Source organism: Macrotis lagotis, chromosome 1, assembly GCF_037893015.1.
Source record: "Macrotis lagotis isolate mMagLag1 chromosome 1, bilby.v1.9.chrom.fasta, whole genome shotgun sequence".
Lineage (NCBI taxonomy): Eukaryota > Metazoa > Chordata > Mammalia > Peramelemorphia > Peramelidae > Macrotis > Macrotis lagotis.
Window position 1 is genome coordinate 883,713,146 of NC_133658.1, and position 22,056 is coordinate 883,735,201.

Genomic DNA, 22,056 nt, shown 5'->3' on the forward strand with positions numbered 1-22,056 from the left:
ACTATAAGTGCTAGCAATGGTTATTATTGATTAATGGCTACAGATGTCTTGATCTAAAATTACTCTTCTACCCCTTTTTCCTGGGACTGTGCCATTCTTCCATCAACCTACTAAGAAAACATCATTAGGAAGATGTTATATTTAAGTTATTTTGGAAGCATATTCCACAATCTAGATGAAAGATGTGGAAGCTCCCTCTATCCTCCCAATCTATCCTAATCCTAATCCATATTCTTTTACCAATGTTTCCCCCTTAACTTTGGTCAAATCACTTATCCTTTACCATCTTTTTTATAGTTTTTAACAGTTCTCTCTCTCTTTTTTTAAACACTTATCACTTCTCAGTATGCTCTCCCCCAGGAGAAAGTAGAACCCTAACAAAAATATAGTCAGGCAAAACAAATGGATATATTGATTATATGTGACAGCATTTCCTTTACTCTGCATAATTCACTACCCCTCTGCCAAGAAAAAGGCAGGGGTTCACTTCTTGAAATCACCATCAGTTGTTACTTTGATCAGAATTCTACTCTTTCAATGTTATTTCTTTCTTAATTTGTGAAATTCTTAATTTATGGGACTAGAGGATGGATGGATGGATGGATGGATGATTGGATGGATGGATGATTGGATGAATGGACAGAAAGATTACAGATAGGTCAACTGTATTTCACCATAATGTTTTCTTTGTCATCTGCTGTATTTTATTTTGTATAATTAAAACCCCTACCAAAAAGGACCATAACATAGAAAAGGTTCAAAAGTCCTGCTTTCAACTCTTATGGATATCACTGAAATTGTTTTCCAGGTTCTGCTTACATTGTCCTGTATCCATTTATGCAAATCTTCCCAAATCTCCCTAAATTCTTCATATTTGTCACTTTTTATATCACCATAATAGGTAGCGTCATGGATAGAGTGTCCAGCTTGGAGTCAGGAAGATTTATTTTCCTGAGTTCAAATCTAGACTCAGACCCTTGTGACTTATCCTGTGTGACCCTGGGAAGGTCATTTTACCTTGTTTGCCTCAGTTTCCTCATCTCCAAAATGACCAGGAAACAGCAAACATTCCAGTATATTTACCAAAAAACAAATGCCATTTGGGACTATGAAGAGTTAGACCCAACTGAAAAACAAATGAACTGAGATATCACAAGATTTCCAGTACATTCATGTACCACAATCTGATCAGCCTTGCATCAGTCAGAGGGTGCCCCTTCTGTGTCTAGTTCTTTGCTACCACAGAAAGTGCCATGATAAATATTTTAGTATATATGGGGTCTTCCCCTTGGCATTGGACCTCCTTGCAGTATTTGCCTGCATAGTGGTTTGATAAGGCTTTCAGTACTTACAGAGGCTTCTCCTTCCTCAGAGTTCTGGTCTGATGCCTCATTGTGGCCTGGAAGTAATCCTGGGTTCTCATGGGCTCTGCCAATGCCTAGGTCTTGGCAGCTTCTACCCCAGGCTGGAAAGACTTTGAATGTGACCCTGGCAACAGACCAAGGCTGTTTCCGGAGGACCAGCCTAACTAAACTATCCCGTACTACGATGTCGCCCCTAGACTGGTCCCCTGGTGGCAGATTCTTTGACTAGGGCAGTCCATGAAATATTAGCATTTTGGGGGAAAATAAATAACAAAATTTTGTAAACTGCTCTGAATTTATATTATATTGTTGTAATCCTAGTTTCATTGTCAAAGGGGAAAAAATTAAAAATAAACAAAAAGAAATTATATTGTAAAAATGTATTTTGTATTGTTGTCTTCTCCATTAAAATGTGAGGTCCTGAAGGGACAATTTTTGCTTTTCCTTTTATCCGCTGAGCTCAGCACCATGCCAAGCACATGGTAAACTCTTTAATAAGTGCCTGTTGATGACTGACAATAAATAAGACAGGCATTATGTTCTTTTTGACTATGTGGCTTTGTATCCATTGTTCAGTTATTTGGAGACTTCCTTGAGTAATTGTGGGAAATGAAAAATCATAAAATAAAAGGAAACAGGGAAACAAAATAAAAATTGACCTATCTACTATTAGAGTAGGAATAGGCATCTAGGTGGAGCAGTGAATAGAGCATCAGCTCTGCAGTCAGGAGTACCTGGGTTCAAATCCAGCCTCAGACACTTAATAATTACCTAGCTGTGTGGCCTTGGGCAAGCCACTTAACCCCATTGCCTAGCAAAAACCTAAAATAATAATAATAATAATAATAATAACTATTAGAGCAGGAATTTTTTTTAGTTTTTTTCAAGGCAATGGGGTTAAGTGACTTGCCCAAGGCCACACGGCTAGGTGATTATTAAGTGTCTGAGGTTGGATTTGAACCCAGGTACTCCTGACTCCAAGGCTGGTGCTCTAGCCACTGTGCCACCTAGCCCCCTAGAGCAGGAATTCTTAACCTAAATCAAACAAATTTTATTTAATTGGTTTCTTTTGTAAACATATATTTTATCATATGCAGAGAAAGGGTCCATAGGCTTCACTGCCCTGCCTAAGATTAAGGTTAACCCAAAAAAGTTACGCCTTACTGTGTTAGTGCTCAATCTTCCTGGTGCTGCAGGAGAGGAGAATCACCCTTTTACTTTTATTTCCCTATAAACCACCTAAGACAGGTTGCTGAGATTCCCCAATGGCCTAAGACACATCAGCCAAGAAAATGTAATGTAGCTTGGTGGGGATTTGTATGTTAATATTACAGACAGTCTCCGCAGGGTGTCATTAGCATCAGCAATGGTAGGCAAATTAAAATTGGTTCCTTTATCTTTTTCAGACACCATAGCCCCTTAAGCATGTTGTTTCTGTAAGCCTCCTTTTCTAAAGAAAGACTCAATGGAAATTATCTGCTCAAAGTTCTTTAAAAAAAATAAAAAAAGTCACAAGTGTCACCTGCATGCCTGTCTGAGGGCCCTCCATATCCTCTCTGTCTTCCTCATTTTCCTAAGGAAGCTTTTCTGCTTATTAGCAACATAAGTGCCCCATTCTGTTCTGTCTGTACTTAGCCCCCAATTAGCAAGATGAGCAGAAATGCTTCCATGCTGAGCCCTCTGCTAGCAGACTGGAGGAAGCTGACATTTCTCTGTTGTACAAGCTATATGTGCTCCTTTCTGTCCTAGGAGAGGCCCTCAATAGGTTCAGCCTACCCCCTGGCGTCTGTAGCTATTTCAGTCTACCCACTCATTAGAGCCAATCTGAGCCTATTGCCAAGGCTTTGGGGATATTCCAGTGAATGCCTCCCACTTGGATTCAGTTAAAGAAGTTCATCTCTTCCCCTCCCGGAGCCTCCCCCCGCAAACAACATATTGATGGTCTCTGCAAAGCCCCATTTTTATTAAAGGCCCCAGGGTTCCTGCTGGTAGCAGTTCCCTAACTGCCAAACCCAGATGCAAAGGAACCACCCAAATGAAAGTAGGACCTGGAATCTGGGACAAAAGGAAGTGAGGACTTGTCTTTCTTTTCTCCTTAAAAGCAAATCAATCCCACTTAACCCATTGCCTTGCCAAAAAAAAAAAAGTAGAAAAGCAAATCAATGGGGGCAGCTAGGTGAGGCAGTGGATAGAGCACCCGCCCTGGAGTCAGGAGGACCTGAGTTCAAATTCAACTTCAGACACGTGATAATCACCTAGCCGTGTAACCTTGGGCAAGTCACTTAACCCCATTGCCTTGCAAAACCAAAAAAAAAACAAACCAAAAACGCAAATCAGTGTTTGTCCTTCATTTTCCAAGAAGACCATGATATCAGGGAGGTGATGCCATGACAAGTAGGTGAACTGAATTGGAGTAAGGGGGTGCTGTGCTAAGTCAACAGCCATATCTCCTCCAGAACCATCTGGGTCCTGAGACCAGATATGAATCAAAATGACTGGAGATGTTGGACTTGCTCAAGATCACACATCTTATAACTGTCAGAGGCTAGATTCGAGCTCCTGTTCTCCTGATTCCAAGGCCAGTGCTCTATCCACTGTGCTATTTGGGTACCTTTTAGAGAAGTTCAGATCTCCAGGGAATAGAGAATGGCATCTCTGAGGACAAAGGATGGGACTCCCACCAGTCAATGCCTATGACTCTATTTATGTGGCAGGTTAAAGTTCTTATTTGAGCCTCATAACAGTCATGTAAGGTAAGGACTTTTAATAGCATCCTTGTTTTACCGAAAAGGAAACAGACTATAAGAGATCAATGATTCAGCTAGTAAGTGCCAAAGTTAGGATTTGACCTAGTATACCTGATTCCAACAAAAGCACTCACTGTTGTCATGTCACTGCCTAGGTTTGAGGCACCATGTTATAATGGAAGCCCATCCCAAGCCAAATAAAAACAATCATTAGAGAAAATTGGTTCATTGGATTTGAGAGTTTCTTGTCAAAAGTCATGTGTTTCTTGCTATCCAAAAGTTGGATACTCAGGATCATAGCTCCTTAGTGGCTCTTGGGTGTTATTCCCCCATTTTTACAGATAAGGAAACTGAGACTGGGTCAGCTAGATGGCATAGAGCACAAAGTCAAGAAAATATGAGTTCAAATCCAGCCTCAGACTCTTAGTAGCAATGTGACCCTGGGTTAAGTCCTGTTTGCCTCAGTTTCCTCATTTGTAAAGTGAGTGGAAATACTCCAATATGTGTTAAGAAAACCCCATATGACTCAACAACAACAACAGATAATATGTTACATGGACTGGACTGATTCAATAACAGATATTATGTTACGTGGACCAAGGCCAGAAAAAGACATCCAAAATCTTAAAGTACTTTGTTAGCTGTAGAAACAGCTGGGTAGTCATAGGGAAAACTGGATTTCTAATTTCACAGATGTTATTAAAATGGGAATTCTGTCAGAAAGAGTTGGGCTTTTTATGGGAAAGAATCAGACTGTGGTAAGATTTTTTTTCTGGTGGGCTTCAGAATAGGTAAATAGTAGTTTAATTTGTAGAGTATTGACACTGTCAAAACCACTTTCCTCATAAAAACCTTGGGAGCTAGGTAGTATCTGACATCACCCCTATTTTATAGATGGGAAAACTGAGGCTTTGAGAAGTAAAGTGTATTTTGTAGAGGCAAATAGCCACAAATATCTGAAGCAATATTTGAACCCAGGTATCTGGTAGTTCTTTGTATCATTACTCTGCTTCTCAGATTAAAATAGTTCTAGAATTCTGAAAAGAACAGAATGAAGCTAGACATCTCTTTAGTGTTGTGATCAATCAGTCAATAAACATTTGTTAAATTCCTACTATGTTCCAAGCATTTGTGACAGCTCAAAAGATATTCCCTGCCCTCAAGGAGCTCCCAGTCTAATGAGGGAGAAAACATGTCAACAGTTAAGCATGTAAATATATATATATATATATATATATATATTGGATAAACTGGAAATAATCAAGTGTGGGAAGACACTGGAATTACTATATTATAGAATTGTTGTCCCAGATGACTTAATATAAACAATCATAAATGTCAAGACAGCAGATAAACTAAATGGACCGTGAATGAGTTAGGTTTGAGAAGCAGCATGGCACAGGATCATAGATCTAGTCTTGGAAAGGACCTCAGAGACCCAAGGGATAGAGTCCTAAATTGGAAATCAGGAAGACCTCTGTTCAGACCCATGTCATTTCATGGATGTGTGGTTTCATTGCTGAGCCTCAGTTCTTCATCCAGCCTTCATCCTACAGAGGGGGAACACCAAAGAGGAACTGCAAAGTCCTATACTGGTGATAGTAGGAGATAAAATTTACACCCAGGTCTTCTGATTCCAAAGCCATCCTTCCTTCTCCTGCACTAGCCAGCCTAGGGACTTGTTGGAGGCCAATGTCAGAGGCTGAAATGGAAACTGCAAGCCTAGCCCTCACTTTACTATGGTAGTGGTGTTGTTTAGTTATTTCAATCATATCTGACTCTTTGTGACCCCACATGGGGGTTTCTTGGAAGCTTCCAGCCTGGTGGGCATAGGAAAGGAAGGCTAGGATGGACCTTCTGAAAGAATTTCAGAAGAAATATCCTTCTAAATATAGAAAGTGTGAGTTTGGGCAGATAGACTTTTTGGTATCCACCCCCTACCCACACTCTTACCTTTTGTCAGCATGACATTTCAATAAACAGCCACATAAGCAGAGAGGGGAGGCAGTTTTTTTTTTTTTCAAACAGCATTTTGTCAGTAATTTAGTAACCTGGGTTCTTTTTTTTTTTTAAGTGTAATGAAGTTCTAATTCTTTGACTCTCAAATACCTTTGGCTCTTTCCCTTAGCACCATATCTTGTCCTAATTAACATGATTCCAACAGGAAGATCCCAGAGCGATACTTCCTCCTCTCCTCTCACAGTCTGTGCGGGCTTTTATGTATTCTCATTTAAATAATTAATCCTCATTACAGTTTGCTACGTCTGATGTGGGAGGAAAGCTGGTAACCACCTCAGATCCCAGGATATTTGCTTCTTGCCTGTCTCTTTTTTGCATCCCTTTCATGTAAAAGTCTTTATTAGTGGGCACCAGGGTGTAGAGGTAACCCATCCTTACCCTTCAGTGTTTATTAACTATAAAACAAGGACCCTCCCTGACTCACTTTACTAGCTGGGGGTGAATACTATGGAGTGAAGTAATTTGGGGGCAGAATGAGAGGATGGTGGAAGGGATGTTGCAGGACTGTAGAAATGGGGAATTTATTTGGACTAAATAAACTTTGTTGAACAAAAATGAAAAGTCTTAATATCACAAGCCTGTTCTCAAATCTCAGCCTCCACCAGTTCCCAGGGTCCTGAGTGAAGACAGAATATGCTCTGTTGCTCCAATAACACTCTAATAATACTAGCTAGGTGGCACAATAATGCATAAAGTGCTTCACCTGGAGTCAGAAGGACTTAAGTTCAAATCCATCTTAAGCTACATATTAGCTGTGTGACCCTGGGCAAATCACTTCACCCTGTTTGCCTCAGTTTCCTCATCTTTCAAATGATCAGGAGAAGGAAATGGCAAACTATTCCATTATCTTTTTGCCAAGAAAACCCCAAATGGGGTCATGAAGGACTGGACGTGACTGAAAAAAATGACTGAACAACAACACCAGTGGATCTGTGATCTCCTTGGGATGGGTATTCTTATCCCTGGGTATACCTTTTCTTTTTTGCAAGGCAATGGGGTTAAGTGGTTTGCCCAAGGTCACACAACTAGGTAATTATTAAGTGTCTGAGGCCAGATTTGAACTCAGGTACTCCTGACTCCAGGGCCTGTGCTCTATCCACTGGCCACCTAGCTGCTCCTACCTTGGGTATATCTTGATACATCACAAGCTGCTCTCATCCTTGGCCTCGTTTAGAGGGCTGGAGACCCATCTTCATGAAATTGTGAGATTAATTGATAGGCAATCAGGCTAGACTTGTCAATTGGTTATCTTTTGTTGGTCCTCTGCGACTAGTCCATCATAAGATTTATATCTTTATGAAAGTACCTTTCACACATGCACCCTTCTCCTGGTTTGAGGGTGGGTTGGAGCCTATGCATATCTGCCATGGAATTCTCTCTATATTCTGGTACAATTTTGCAGATAACTGCTAATCCAGAATGATCTATCATTTGTGCTCAAACTATGAGTTAGTCAACATGTAATTACTTTCGCCAGATGCTACTGAGCACTGGAGATACAGAGAAAAGTGAAAACACAGTTTCCTATCATTAAGGAGCTCACATTTTAATGGGAGAGACAACATGCAAATAATTGTGGACATACAAGAAGAAAGGAACTAGATGAGTTGATTGGGGTGGGGGCCAGGTGGGAGGGAACAGACTGGAGAAGGTTTCTTGAAGAGGTGGGATTTTGGGCTGAGTCTTGAAGGAGACCAGGAAAGCCAAGAGGAAGGAGAGCTGAGAGGGAAAGCCTTTCAGACATGGGTTCGAATGGCTATGATGATATTTCATCTTCATGTGGATGAGGAACAGCAAGGAAGTCAGTGTCACTGAATCTTAAGATGAGGTGGTAGGAAATAAAGAGTAAGAAGCCTGAAAAAAATAGGGATTACACGGTCACATCTGAACATTAAGTTAAAAGTTACTTTGGCAAATCTTATATCTGTCTTTACCAAATACAGTCTGAGAGCAGTAAGGAAGGAACTTGTTTTTTGCAATTCAATTTGATCAGCATTTATCAAAGAACCATGAATAATGATCCAATAATAATCCATTTATATAATGCCAACTAAGTACTAGACACTGCTCCAAATGTTTTACAAATATTATTTCATTTGATCTCACAACAGTCAGGGAGAGAAAAGCTATTATTTTCTCATTTTTCAGATGTGGAAGCTGAGACAGAGGGTAAGTGACATGTCTAGGATCATGCTGCTAGAAAATAGCTGAGGCTGGATTTGAACTTAGATCTTCCTGATTCCAGTATGGTGTGCTACCTCCTGTAACACCCAGCTGCCCAAATAATTTTTGACCAACCAATAAATTTCTTATTCTCAATTTATTGGAAGACTGTTCCCAGGGAAAGAGGAATTCCAGTGCCTTTGATAGCTAATATTCTAAGTACTTGACTCTAACATGAGGTTTCAGGTATGACTTGCTTTTATTGGACAGTCAAAATGTTTAAGGCAGTGCAGACTAAACACATTGAGAAATTTTATTCTATCAAAACATTCAATCAAATAATGAATAAATATTTCTTGATCCCAGTCCCAGGCCCCAGTGCAGTACAAGAAGGATTCTATGATGTAGTTAGGTACCAGTCATCAGAGGCTGCAAATACCAATGCTCAGGGGCCTTGTGGGCAGAGAGCCAGATGTTCACAGTTGCACATATTCTATTCAAAACACAAAATATGTATATTCACTGATCTACAAAATGCTTTCATCATTATGTTTAATAATTCCTTGTTATCTCCAAAGTAAAATCAGGTGAAAATTATTTGCCAAGGCAATGCTCAAGAGAATGATATGCTACCAAGGCCTTATTAATTTGTTTGCTACTTAAGTCTCCTCATCAGACCCAAAGGAAGGTAGCCAGATTTATGCAAAAAGGAAACAAAATGACGAATATGTATACTGTGTCAAAGAAAACTTTCTAGCTTGCTGGCTAGTCTTCCTTAATATTTTAAATTAAATGTGTTACATCTTAATCAAGGTAACTTCCGGCCTATATTCAGCATGAATTCTTGACCTTCTCCCCTGTTTCCAAACCAGGCTCTCTCCCTGCCCTTTGCCTGCCTGCCCTTTAAGGGCAGAGAAGGGGGCTCTTTACATAGTAAGAGCTAAAGGTCAAGCTGCCCAACAAGGCTCTCCCAGCCTCCAAAATAGCTCTCACACCAGCCTGCATTATTAGCACCCTCCTCTCTTAGTTGGCTTGAGATTCTACTAAGTGCAGCCAGACTCTCCTCTGGTTCAGATAACAAAGGGACATTGTCTCCAGGAGGCATTGTTAAAATGTGCTGTGCTTGCAATACCAGGGCGGTTCCTTAACAAGGACGCCATGGGAAGCTGATGAGCCTCATTCTGGGGGTAAGAGGTAAAGTCCCTTCAACGAGTCTTTATTAAGCACAAACTGAATTTCAGACCATGGTGATGAGCAAACAAAAAACATAAACAGTCTTGCCTTGAGGAAATTATATTTCACATATAATGTCAGTGTAAAGTAAATTGAAGGTTAAATGTACAGATGGAAATCCAGAATCTTTTTTCTACCTATAATTTAGTGGGGAGGGTGGGGTTGTTTGGATTGTTTGGCTGAGTGGCTGAAAGACACTAATATAGTGATAAGCAATGAAACCCAAGTCTAATTTTTTCATTGACTTGTAGAAATGGAATACATTAAATTAGTAATCTTGCATGACAAGCTTGTTGGTATAGATTTGTCACTGGGATCCCTGAAGATCAAAATGCTATTTTAACCCTGAAGAAGAAAACTCCTAATTACAGCTATAATTATTAAAATCAGTGATAACCCCCCCACACACACACACACACCAGTGAGATGGCTATGATACTATGCATGACAATGAAGCTACAGAATTGTGTCTCTTCCCTTTTCCTCTCTTTTGCTCTTTCATGTCAGAGGAGAAAAATGAAAGTGACAGAGAAGGTTGGAAGAAGGTTGGAAAAGGAAAGGAAATGAGCTCCTTGAGGGTAGGGACTGTCTTTTGCCTCTTTTTGTACTCCCAGAGTTTAGCACAGTGTGTGGTTCATAGTAGATGCTTAATAAATATTGATCAATGGATGAAGTACCTACTCCGTGCCAGGCAAATCTCATTTGAGTCTCACAGCAACCCTGATGAAGAAAATGAAGCAGAGGTTAAGTGACTTATCCAAGTCATAGAGCTAGGAAGTGGGTGAAGGTAAATTTGAATGCAGGTCTTCCTGACCCCAGGTCCAGTGCTGCACCATTTAGTTGAGGTGGCAAAAGGAGGAAGAAAGAGGTGAACTTAGCTACCAAGCTTCATGCCACTATTAAATTAAAATGTTGAAATTAAGCTCTGAAGCTGGATGACCTTCTTTCAGCTCCTTGCCCCTTGTGGTAACTTGGTTTGTGACTTTGGGCAAATCAGTTAACCTTTCTAGACCTCAGTTTCCACATCTCTAAAATGGAGGGAGGGGTTGGATTAAATGATCCTGAAATTCCTTTCACTTTAAAGCTATGATCTTTTGACTAAATCTAAAGATATCCTTCCCTCTGTTACTATTGGAATGATGGGGAGGAAAAAGAGAAGGCTCAAAAAGTCTCGAGAGGGTTAAAGACCCTCAAGAGTCACACATTGTTAGGAGCTTGAACATCTATCATCTAAAACCAATTCCCTCCTTTTTTTTTTAATATGAGGAGGCTAAGACCTACTTCACTACTTACCTAAGATTGACACAGCCCTCCCATCCCCCACCCCAACTGTCTAGCTTTGACAACAAAAGTAACTAGGTCCTTGAAGGCAGCAAAGAGACACTGTTTGGGCTCAGTTCCCAGAGCTCATTAAAGGACAATTTTGACTGAATAAAATCCCAAATCTGTAAGCCCAAAGAATATTCAGTAGTTACCATCCTTCAGTCCTGACCTTTCTAGACCTATACTGGAGCCTGAAGGGAAAGGATCAAGGAGCATTTTAAAATATTAACTCTTACAGATGCACAATTGTAATGCTGGGAAATTCTACATCAATGAATGGCCTGTATTTAGTCCATGATTGATCTGAAGTATTACAGTGAATATTCAAAGCTTCTGGTGATGGGATGATGATCAATCCAAATCTTGCCACAAAGATTTCTGGGTCCAATCAATGATGTCCTGAGGGATTCAGCATTTTCCCATGCTCTTGAGTCATATATATCTGAAAAATCCCTTCTCTCCCACTTACCTTTAGCCAAAAACACTAGGAGTAAACTTTTTTCCTTTTTTTTTTTAGTTTTTGCAAGGAAATGGGGTTAAGTGGCTTGCCGAAGTCCACACAGCTAGGTAATTATTAAGTGTCTGAGGTTGGATTTGAACTCAGGTACTCCTGACTCTAGGGCCAGCACTCTATCCACTGCACCACCTAGCTGCCCCTACCTAGCCACCCCTAAATTTCTTTCTAGGAAGCATCTCTTGCTGCCTCCCTTCGACTGGGTCAGAGAGTTTAGAATTGAAAATGGGTCTTGGGGATTGCATGAAATTTGAGGTCCTCATTTTGTAAATAAGGGAAGATTTAAATAATTTGCTGGTGGTCATACCTGTAGTAAGCAGGAGAGCTAGGATTCAAACCAAGGTCTTTTGCCTCTATACTATTATTCCCTTTCCAGTAATATCACACTTATTAAGTCTTATTCTTCATTTCTTTTCTTTCCTTCTTTTTTTTTAAGACAGAGTTCAGTGACTTACCCAGGATCCCACAGCTAGTAAGTGGCTGAGTTCACTTTTCAACTTAAATCCTCCTATCTCCTAGAGATAGTTGCTCTAATCACTGTTCCACTTAGCAATCCCCTTATTCTTCATTTCTAAAATACCTATTGGGAAGTGAATTTCTCCAGACACTCCAGTCCATTATGGGTAGGATTGTCCCAGACATTTACATTTATTGGGTTGAGAAAGTTCACTTACTCAGAGTAAGACTTAACAAATATTATGTTGCTCAAAAGGATATGGAGGCAAAAGACCTTGGTTTGAATCCTAGCTGTCTTGCTTACTTACAGGTGTGACTACCAGCAAATCATTTAAACCTCTCTGGGTCCCAGTTTCCTTATTTGAAAAATGAGGAACTCAGGTATTATGCCATCTTTAAGACCCATTTTTAACTCAAAAAAGGTCAGAACTGAGAATCTTTTAAATGAATATTTTATTTGTTTTCCAATTATATACAATAGTAGCTTCTACCTATCATTTTTTGTAAGGATTTGAATTTTACAATTTTTCCCCCTACCCTCCCTTCCCTCTCCCTGCCCCCCAGAAGGCAGTCTGATAATCTTTACATCCTTTCCATGTCAAACATTGATCAAAATTGAATGTGTCAAGAGAAAAATCATACCCTTGAGAAAAAAAAATTAGAGATAGCAAAATTATGTAGTATATAAGATAACTTTTTTTTTAATTGAAGGTCTTTGGTCCTTGTTTTAACTCCACAATTCCTTCTCTGGATACAGATGGTATTCTCCATCACAGGTACTCTAAAATTGTCCCTGATTATTGCACTGATGGAATGAGCAAGTCCATTAAGGTTGATCATCACCCCCATGTTGCTGTTAGGGTGTACAGTGTTCTTCTGGTTCTGCTCATCTCACTCAGCATCAAGAACTGAGAATCTTATTTGAAACAATTTTCTCATACCCTCTGCAACCAAGGTTCTTAACATTTTTGGTGTCAGGGCTTCCTTTGGTAGTCTGATGAAGCCTATGAACCTCTTCTCAGAAATGCAATTTTTAAATTCACAAAATAAAATATATAGGATGGCAAAGGGAACCAATTATATTGGAATAATTATCAAAAAAAATCTTTTTGAAGGAACAGGTCACAGAACCCAGGCTAAGACCCTGTGTACATTTGACGGTTGAATTGCTCCAAAGGAAACAGTTATGACCTCAAAGACATGAACAATGATATTAATATGAATACTTTGGTAGGCAAACAGTCTTGATGAGAAGTAGGTCACATTTCTGAATGCTTTTAATTGTTTGTTCCAAGTTTCTGGGTCAGTGAACCCTAGAGCCAAAAGGATCCTTGAGTTTTCCTAATTTAGATCCTAGAGTTGAAATTCTAGCTATGACATACCCCAAAGATGGCCATTGACCTTACCTTGGACACTTTATGGGAGACCATACTTACTATATCAGTCTATTCCACTGTTGGACGGCTGTTGATCTCTCTAAAACTCTTCTCTTCCTTTCCATTGGTCCTGTTCTGCCCAATGTAGCCAACTAGAGCAATTTTTATTTTATTTTCACGTGACAGTCCTTGATATATGTGAATAAAAATGGTCTATTTCTTTAGCAGCCTGTGGCTGTGAACTGGAGGCCGAACTTGTCAGGTTCCAAACCTTCTTGTGACCTTGGATAAATCACTTAACCCTGATTGCCTCCCATCCAGGGCTATCTCCAGTTGTTCTGATTCATATCTGGTCACTGGACCCAGATGGCTCCAGAGCAGAAAGTGAGGCTGGTGACTTAGCACAGGTCCCCTCAAATCCAATCCACTTGCTTGTTATGGCATCACCTCCTTGACATCATGGTTTTCTTCTAGAATGAAGGACAAACATTATCAGATTAAAATTTGAGATACCAGGGGCAAAGTCATTAAAACTTACTTTTCTCATTGTGTTTGTCCTTCATTTTGGAAAAGGACATCACAGTGATCTCTTGACTTATGGGTGAATTGGATTTAAGTGAGACAGAGTTTCATGACGTAACTGGCCTCATTATCTTTTCCTAAGTCATCAAAGTCCAGTGGCAAGTCAAAAATCAAGATGATTGATGGAGCCCAGGATGAAATGGATAACCTTGGCATTTTCAGTGTCTGACCAAGCTCTCAGTTCTCCACAGTCCCTGCCATCATCATGAATGCTGGAACAAATTGTTCTCATCTGCTCGTTCCAACTGGAAAAGTCTTCACATGCTTGGGGTAGACACCCTTGTGATTCCCTGATGGGTTTGAGGCCTTGGTTACCCTCAATCAAGGGTGTGGCTGATGTACATGCTCTAGCTTCTTAGACTCTCAGGTGACAGTTGTGTGAATCAGGGACACAAGGGGCAGCTTTGAAAGGTGCTCAGTAATTCTCATACCAGAGTGTTAGTTTTCCTGAATGCCACATACGCCTCAGTTTCTGCTTGTAGCACTTACTTCACTGTTATTATGAGGGTCATATGAGATATACACTTTCAGGCAACTGATTGATCAGGAGTTCTTAAGTGTGTGTGTGTGTGTGTGTGTGTGTGTGTGTGTGTGTGTGTGTGTGTGATAGACTCTGGTCATGTATTGAATATGGACCACTTCTTAGGTTAATATTTTTAAAAAAAAACTAATAATTGAAGGAAATGCTAAATTTCAGAGAGGTGGTTGTTGTGATAGCTAGGTGCACATTCGATAGAGTGCTGCCCTCATCTTGAATTCAAATCTGACCTGAGACACTTATAAGCTATGTGACCTTGGGCAAGTTATTTAAATCTGTTTGCCTCAGTCTCCTCATCTGCAAAATGAACTGGAGAAGGAAATGGCAAACCACTCTGATATCTTTGCCAAGAAAACCCCAAATGAGGTCACAGAGAGTCGCACACATGACTAAAGCAACATCAGATTAAGAATCTCTGGGTTAGATAAAACAGATAAATGTCAAGTTTTGTTTGTTTTTATCAGACTTATAAGTTCACTCAGTTCTCTCTCTACAAACGCTGATGAACATCTTTGTCGTTTACCATGAAAGAATTTTCTGAGGACGCTGACAGGTGATTTGCTATGGGTCACATGCTTAGCATGGACTTGAACCCAGGTCTTCCAGATTCAAGGACCAGTGGTTTCTCCATTAAGTCACATTGCCTCTCCAGTTAGTATTAGGGGTTATTGCTATTACTGCCATCCCTAGTGTGGCAAGTTTTCCGGTCCCCTTCGCATCTTGTTCATCTTTTTGTTTTCCCTCTGGCTTGCTAATGGTTCTTTCTAAAATGCACTCCAGCTGTGGAGTAACCTTGGCGTCTCCAGAGACAGGCAGGAAAATTGCTCACCAAGGAGGACAATCGCCTCTGTTCTGTCAGTGCAACCACTCTCGGCAATAGGTCTTTTCGCCGCAAGGTCTTTTCACCTGAACTGCTGTCTCATCACATGCTCCCGCCCCCACCTGCAGTATTACCCCTGCAGTGGAGTGTTTGGACACAAACTGAGTTTTCCATTTATCTCTTCTAAGCTCCATCCTATTAAATCCACCCTAACTTTTCTGCCTGTCTCGGGACATAGCTGTGAGCCCCCAATTTGTCCTGGATGCATCTTGTTTGCAAGCAGTCTCCCCCTTTCGTTTGTGAACTCCTACAGGGCAGGGACCGGCTTGGGCCTCTCGCTGTATCCCCCCCGGCTCTTGTCGGGTATACAGCAAGCGCTTAATACACGCGTGCTGCATGGACTCGAGCTGTTTGCTCCTCGCCCTTCCTCCCGCTCCCGGACTGGGCCAGTCGGACAAGCTCAGACTGGCTTTCTGGGCCCCTGCTGGTTTGGCTGCCCCCCCGCTTTGAAGCAGCTCTGTGCGTAGGAGAGGACTTTGGTGGCCCCAGAGCCGGAGATAACCCGCGGGCTCCGGCTCCAGACACGCCCTCTCCGGGCACGCCCCCGACACGCCCCCACCGAGCCCCCGCCCGGCCCACTCGGCGCCGCCCCCGGCCGCTCCCCCCACCGCCCCCAGCCTCTGCCCCGGACTAGGCCCCGCCCTCCCCGAGGCCCCGCCCCTTTCCCCGCCGGTGGCAGCTCCCGGCCCCGTCGGGCCCCGCCCCCCGAGGCCGGCCAATCCCCGCCCCCGAAGCCTCCCGGCCCCGCCCCCGGGCGGCGCGCCCCCCTCTCCGCGGGCGGGCGTCGCCGCCGCCGCAGCCCCCCGCGCCGCGGCCTGCGCGGGGCCGAGGCCGCCCAGGCCCGGTCCCTCCCCCGGCGGCCTGGCGCCTCCCTCGCGCCCTCCCCGCCGCGGTGACTCACGGAGCGGGAGGCGGAGGCTGCGCTGAGGCGGAGGCGGCCCGGCTGCTGCTGCTGCTGCTGCTCCCGCTCCTCCCGCCGCCGCTCCGCCGCCGAGCCCAGCCGCGCGCGCCCCGGAGCAGGCCGGGCCCGCAGCCCCGCTCCGGCCCCGGGGCCGGCCCAGGTAAGAGGCGCGCCGGGCGGCCTGGCCCGGCCCGGCCCGGCCCGGCCCGGCCCGGCCCCGGCCCTGGCCCTGGCCCCGGCCCCGGCCCGGCTCCGCGGGGCGCCGCCGGCTCTTTGTCTCCTGGGGAGGGGCGGCCAGGCGGCGACCCCCCCGCCGCTGTGCCCCCGCCGTGCCTCCGCGCACCCCGAGTCTGAGGCGGCCCCCACCCCTGCTCCCCGAGTCTGAGGCGGCCTGCACCCCGAGCCTGAGGCGGCCCCCACCCCAGCACCCCTAGTCTGAGGCGGCCCCCACCCCAGCACCCCGAGTCTGAGGCGGCCCCCATCCCAGCACCCCGAATCTGAGGAGACCCTCCCCTGCACCCCGAGTCTGAGGCGGCCCCCACCCCTGCACCCCGAGTATGAGGCGGCCCCCACCCCTGCACCCCGAGTCTGATGAGGCCCTTCCCCTGCACCCCGAGTCTGAGGCGGCCCCCACCTCTGCACCCCGAGTCTGAGGAGGCTCCCACCCATGCACCCCGAGTCTGAGGCGGCCCCCACCCCTGCTCCCCGAGTCTGATGAGGCCCCTCCCCTGCACCCTGAGTCTGAGGCGGCCCCCACCCCAGCACCCCGAATCTGAGGAGGCCCCCACCCCTGCACCCCGAGTCTGAGGCGGCCCCCACCCCTGCACCCCGAGTCTGAGGCGGCCCCCACCCCTGCACCCCGAGTCTGAGGCGGCCCCCACCCCAGCACCCCTAGTCTGAGGCGGCCCCCACCCCAGCACCCCGAATCTGAGGAGACCCTCCCCTGCACCCCGAGTCTGAGGCGGCCCCCACCCCTGCACCCCGAGTCTGAGGAGACCCTTCCCTGCACCCCGAGTCTGAGGAGGCCCCCACCCCTGTACCCCGAGTCTGAGGAGGCCCTCCCCTGCACCCCGAGTCTGAGGAGGTCTCCCCCATCTCTGCCCCCAAGCAGTCCCTCCCTCCCCAGCCCCTGCCCCCTCCCCTTCACGGGCCCCTCCTCCGTCACCCCAACAGGCGCACACCCCCATTCCGGCCGGGCTGGGGCAGGCAGACTTCCTGGGCTTCCGGCGCGCCTTCCCCTCCCCCACCTGGCTTTGACAGACAGGCTCGGTTCCCCCCGCCCGGCGCCGGGCACCCGCCCCGGTGCCCCCTCAGCTGCCCTTGGCCCCCCTCGGCGGGGCGCTGCTGCCTCCCCCGGCTCTTCCCCCATCCCGGCCTGGCCCGGATGGTCTGGTGTGCCCCCTCAGTATCCCTTCCGAGCCCCTGCCTGCCGACCTCACCCGGAATGTCCCCACACATCACCTGGATCTGGCCCGGGATCCCGAAAAAGCGCAAACTCCCATTCCCTCCTCCGGCCCCCTGCCTTCTCCCTGTGCCCTCCGCACCCCCACCCAGTACTTGACACTCTTGCCCTCGGGGCTCTAGATAGGCCGGCCCCCTACATTTCCCTTCCCCCACCAGGGGCCCCCTCCCTCCCCATACAGATGCACACACCTTGGGTCTGGACCGACAGACTTCCCTCCCTCCTCATCCACCCCAGCTCTTCCCCCTTTCCTGTGGGCTGGCTCTGACTCTTCCAGAGTCTTCTTCTGGCCTGTGCCTTCCCTCCCCACCACCTGCACTCTCCCTTCTCAGTTCTCTGCACCCTGCTGACCCCGGCTTAATGCTCCCCACACTTCTGACCCTGGACCTGGCCAGGACCCGCTTGTCCTCATATCCCCCCTTCCCTCTCCTCAAGCCTATAGGCAAGTCATCCACCTATGGATCCTCATCTGTTTCTGAAGTCCCACCACATTCCCCCACTGCGCTTGGCTGCCCCATGGCGAGCATTCCTGCAGCGGCCATCCCTGTGGCCCAGAGAGGTCATCTAGAGACCCAGAATGGCTATCTCTGCCAGCGCTCTTCTCTCCCACCACACTCTCTGACCCCAGGTGCCCCACCAATGTCCAGGCTCACTGCTCTCTTGACACCCTTCTCCTTTCACTTGCACCTGGTCCTTCTGCCACCCTTTCTCCCCTCCCCAAACTCTTTGTAACTCCTAAAAATAACTCTGTTTCACCTTCCTGCCTTCTGCCTCCCTGCCTGCCTTCTCATCCTCTTCCTCCCAACCCACTAGAATCCCAAATCGGAAAGAGGCCTATTGGTTTCAAAAAGTCCTTCCTGGATCTCCTCTGTGGTTCCAACTTCTAGGGGAGGAGCCCATTTAAGGCAGGTTTCTTACCTGCCTGGCTAGAGGTGACAGCAAAATTTACCTCTCCAGCTAGTTCCCCACTCAAACTTCTTAACTGTCTTTCTCTTTGGACCTAGTCAAGCCTTAGAGGCCTGTGGAGGCCTGAAGGCCAGAACCATGTTGGGCCCCGCTTCCTTCCCTGGGGTTCTCCCTGTTGAGCTTAGACCGAACTTGTCTGAGCAGTGCCTGCTGTGGGGCTGCCAACTTGGCTCTCAGGCGGGCAGTCCGGGGACTCCCCTTCCTGGCAGCAAATGAGAAGCGTTATTAACCCGAGCTGGGAGGCAGCACCTCCTGGTCCTTGGGAACAGTACTTAACTTTAGCTGGTGTCCTTCCTGAGGCCTGGATAGGGAGTGTGCCTAGACTCTCCCAGTGGAGAGGTGGAGGTACAGAAGAGCCCCTGGTGAGAGGCCCGGGGCCTTCTGACTTGGGCCTGCCAGCCTGCTGCTGTTCAGGCTCAGTTGCTTTGTTACCTTTTTTTGCTTTACCTACCACTGTACTCCAGCACCTTGAACTTAAAGCCTCAGGCATATTGACCTCTTGGGCAGTAAAGTAGCTGACCCAGAGCAGTTCTCTGCACATAGGAGACTCAGTGAATGAGGCAGGCAAGAGGGTTCAATGAAAAGAGTGCTGGTTCTGGAGTCAGAGGACCTGGGCCTTTGATACTGCCTATGTGACTTTGCACGAGTCACTCTAACTTTCCTGGGCCTCAGTTTCCTCCTGTGTAAAATGAGAGGCTTGGACTGCTGACCTCTGAGGTTCTTTCAAGCTTTCAGTCTGTGATCCTGTGTCTCCATTTGAAGTTCCAAAGCTATGTTCTGCTTGGCTAAGTGGCAGCAGTGAGCTGAGATGGGATTCCCGAGGAGTCAGAGAGGCACCTTGATGTCAGGGGAAAAAGCTCCCCAACAATTAGATATGCCAAAGTGGAACTCATTGCCTCAAGAAACATAATTCCCTGTTCCTGGAGATCTTCCAGCAGAAGATGAATGACCCCCTTTTCAGGGATGTTGTAGATGGGATTCTTGCTTAGGTATGGGTTGGAATGAATGACCTGTGAAGTGCCTTCCAGCTCTGAGTTTCCTGGGTCATGAATGGGGCAGATTGTTCTTTGTGTGTCTAGCTCACAGGCTCTAGAATGGGAAGGTTCCCTCAGATATCATCTCAGCCAACCCCTCCAGGCCTGAACTAATTTGCCCAGGGTCCTACAGGGAGTCCACCACAGGGCCAGAATTCATGCCTGTCCCCTAGTTGTACATATCACATATACATTCGGTGGTACCTAAGAAAACAAGACTGGTCTGTGGGAAAGAAGGGTTGCCAGTTCATTGGAGTGGAAGGAATAGGCAATGAAGACACTTTTTGGGGAAAAGGTAACTGCCATGTTCTCTCTGAGACAAGAGAAATTATAAGCAGTTTTGGTGTGAGATATGCGACCATAGAATCATTGACTATCATGGATTAGTCAAATTAGAGCTGGAAGGGATGGAGAATAGAAGAGGACCCTAAGGTTCAGAGAGGTTGTGACTTGCTCAGGGTCACAGAACCAGTTAGGGTCAGGATTTGAATCTAGGTCTTCTTGATTCCCATGTTGACACTCTGTGCTTTACACCACAATTCTTCCAGTGTTTTATACACATTTCTGGTAGGTTCATAGTTTATATATTGGGATGGTGTCCTTTTCTGATCGTCTTCACTTATAAGAATTGAAGAATGGATTCATCTGGCAGTGGGACAATTGCTGCCTATATTTAGTTTGAGAATGGAACTAAGCAGAGTGGGGTAGGAAATGCTTTTATGGTCAGGTCATGAGATGGTGGGTGGAAACATTTGAGTGCAAATGAACTATTACCTAGCATGAATCTGTGAGAATAAATAAAACTGTCTCTTCTCTACCTATTTCACCAGGAGATGAATAAGGCCCAATTAAGAGATATTAAAAGAGTAGGTGGAGTGGGCTACCTTTGTCCCAAGAGAACTATTCAGGGACCATCAAGTGACCAAGGTCTTTTCCGGTCCCCCTTGAGCTGAGTGACTCATCTATAAACCAGCCCTCTTCTGGGCTTTGGGTTCCAGAGATGTGGGAGCTCTTAGCCAGGTTACTGAAGATAGGCCTGCCTTTGGGATTTACAGGAATCATTGTAATTTACTTTTCTCAACACTGCTAAGCTTTTAGCTTCTTGCTAGGCCCCCATAGTGATGTTTGATCATCCCATACCAAGACTACTGAGACCCTGAGACCCAATTGTCTCCTCTTTACTTGTCTGATAAAGATTTAGTCTCTTCACATTTCTCTGATGCTCTATTATTCTTACATCTTTGCTATTGATCTTGATTTGTATACTTTGGGGGGGGGCTTGTAAGAGGAAAGGGAAGAGAGAGGGAGGAGGACACTATCAGTGTCCAAAGTCCTCTAAAGAGGGTCAGGTTGTTCAGTCACCCTGAGTACTTCCTGTTTGATCATCTCTGCAAGAAGAGAGTCCTCATACGAAATATTTTCCTTCTCTGGTCTAGGGTGAATGGAGATGGAGAACTCTGTAGATGACAAGTCTCCAAACTTCACTTCTTAAGAATCCAGTCTCAAGTAGGCTGCTGGGCCACCTTTAAAGTAGGCTTAGCCAAGCAGACTGCGATGCAGAGGAGTTACTATGGAGTGACCCATTGTACTTGCTTCTCTAACGTTGGGGGAACCAGGAAATTTAGTGAGTTAAGGCAAGTGATCAAAGTTGAGTTTCCCAAAGGATCCTGGATTTAGAGCTGGAAAGGACCGTGGAGGCTGGGTACTGTTCCCTCATCTGATTGTCCTTGTGGATGTTTGTTCTTTGTTCTTGAAGAAGACCATGACATCAGGGAGGTGATGCCTTGACAAGCAAGTGAATTGGATTTGAGTGAGGAGCCTCACCTCTCCTCCAGAGCCATCTGGGTCCAGTGGCCAGATATGGATCAGGTCAACTGGAGATGGCCCTCTCCCTCATTTGATAGTTAAGGAATGAAGATTTGAATCCAGTTCCTTTGGCTCCAGAGGCATCTTGTAAAATCTCTTTCAGCATCATTGAAAGCATCTGAAATATATCCTAGAAGTCACCAGTAGCAATAGAAAACCCAATGAGATGAATGGGATGATGGGATTAGCTAGTGTTGCCTGGATTTTGCTGTCAATTTGTTACCCTGGATTGGTTGGTTGGTTTATTTGTTTTGGTCTTGTCTTTTAACTTGTCTAATCTTGGACTCTTAACCTTTCTTGGACTCACTTTTCTCCATCCGGACATGGGGAGTACTTTTTACTTTCCTAACTCCCAGGGGCATCATGTTGTTTGTGCTCCACTGCTTTTGATCTCCTCTTTATGAAAGGGGAGGGTGACTAGCAAGTCTTATTATATTTTCTATTAATCATTTATTGTGCTCTGATGGCATAATCATCTCTGAGGGAAAAGGATAATCCCTAAGAGGAATTAGGAGTCCAGCCTAGAGTGGGTGGAGTTGGAGGGAGTGAATGGTTCTAATTAGTTTTCACCTTCTACACAATTTCAAGGAGTAAGAGTTCTGGGTGTTTTCTTTTCCTTTTGATTTTTCTGC

General features: G+C 45.4%; 1 protein-coding gene across 1 annotated transcript in view; it reads left to right on the plus strand.

Moving 5' to 3' along the window:
* Nucleotides 1–16,155: 16,155 nt before the first annotated feature.
* The window catches only part of CTNNBIP1 (catenin beta interacting protein 1), a 57,019-nt gene continuing 51,118 nt past the window's right edge, over nucleotides 16,156–22,056 (plus strand). The window contains exon 1 of the mRNA XM_074218503.1: nucleotides 16,156–16,256. The gene's annotated coding sequence lies outside the window, so the exon portion shown is untranslated. The remainder of the gene's footprint in view (nucleotides 16,257–22,056) is intronic.